General features: G+C 39.7%; 1 protein-coding gene across 1 annotated transcript in view; it reads left to right on the plus strand.

Annotated features, from left to right (window-relative positions):
- LOC112500455 (arginine and glutamate-rich protein 1-like) overlaps positions 1-1,698 on the plus strand; it is a 26,330-nt gene that overhangs the window by 1,156 nt on the left and 23,476 nt on the right. The window lies entirely within an intron of this gene.

Here is a 1,698-nt window from a genome sequence, read left to right on the forward strand (position 1 = left end):
ATCGTCAAGTAGAATTTTGCATAGACTTGATACCGGGTGCAGCTCCGATAGCAAAGACACCATATCGTCTCGCACCTACGGAAATGAAAGAAATGATGAAACAACTGCARGAATTATTGGACAAGGGTTTTATCCGACCAAGCACATCTCCTTGGGGTGCTCCAGTCCTGTTCGTTAAGAAGAAAGACGGAACTTTCCGGATGTGTATAGATTACTGTGATCTTAACAAGGTAACTATAAAGAACAAACATCCATTACCGCGAATTGACGATCTTTTTGATCTATTGCAAAGAGCAAGATATTTTTCTAAAATTGACTTACGGTCTGGCTATCACCAACTCAAGGTACGGGAGGACGATGTACTCAAGACTGCTCTTCGGACCCGTTATGGGCATTATGAATTCCTCGTAATGTCATTCGGACTTACAAACGCACCTGCAACATTTATGGACTTAATGAATCGAGTATGCTATTTTATGCTCGACAAGTCTGTGATCGTATTCATCGATGATATTTTGGTTTACTCAAAGTCCGAAAACGAACACGCTTCACACTTACGTCAAATGCTATAATTGTTGAGGAAAGAACGACTCTATGCAAAATTCTCGAAATGTGAATTTTGGCTTCGCCAAGTATAATTCTTGGGGCATACCGTATCYGGAGATGGTATTTCTGTAGACCCAACCAAGATCGAAGCAATTCAAGAATGGGAGCAACCAAATAATGCTTCGGAAGTTCGGAGTTTTCTGGGTCTGGCAGGGTACTATCGACGATTTATCAAGGAATTCTCTAAAATCGCAGTACCACTAACCTATTTGACTCGTAAATATGCTAAATTTGAATGGAATGAGGCCCAAGATCGAGCATTTCAAACTTGAAAGGAATGTCTGACACACGTGCCTATACTTGCTCTACCTAAGGGTAACGAAGACTTTATAGTATATAGTGACGCATCTCGACTTGGTCTTGGATGTGTCTTGATGCAGCGAGGCAAGGTGATTGCATATGCTTCTCACCAATTGAAAGATTATGAGAAGAACTACCCTACTCATGACCTTGAATTAGCAGCGGTGGTATTTGCTTTGAGGCTTTGGCGACACTATCTCTATGGAACGAAGTGCCAACTTTATACTGATCACAAGAGCTTAAAGTATTTATTTGATCAACAGACCTTGAACATGCTTCAACAACGTGCTATGTAACTCATCAAAGATTACGACTATGAGATACTATATCATCCGGGTAAAGCCAATGTAGTGGCAGATGCTATGAGTAGGAAGACGCGTTCTGGACTTCTATGCTACTCTATCACTCACACTTCTATGCTACTCTATGGAAGACCTGTTTCTTTGTTGTATTGAGCAACAATGGTATGGTATAATATGGTGATTTGAATATGGAATTCTATGATCTTGGCATCCGGTACGTAATGGTTCACTCGGTTTCTTGTAAATCTTGGTTTATATCTAGATGATGTCTTGAACTATTTTATTGATAAGAGTTTATTATGTATTGTTGATCCTCTCTCTCAGTGATTTGATGATAATCCCTTTCCCTTTCACGTTGTATTTGTGTTTCTGTATTTTCAGTTCCAGCGATCATCACTGAGTATGTTCAGTGATCGCTGAAGAACTTGCATTGTAAATTCATCAGAGACAACAATACTTCAAGAAGACAACACTCACACCAAATAACCTT

Source organism: Cynara cardunculus (genome assembly GCF_001531365.2).
Source record: "Cynara cardunculus var. scolymus isolate 2C chromosome LG 1, CcrdV1, whole genome shotgun sequence".
Taxonomy (NCBI): Eukaryota; Viridiplantae; Streptophyta; class Magnoliopsida; order Asterales; family Asteraceae; genus Cynara; species Cynara cardunculus.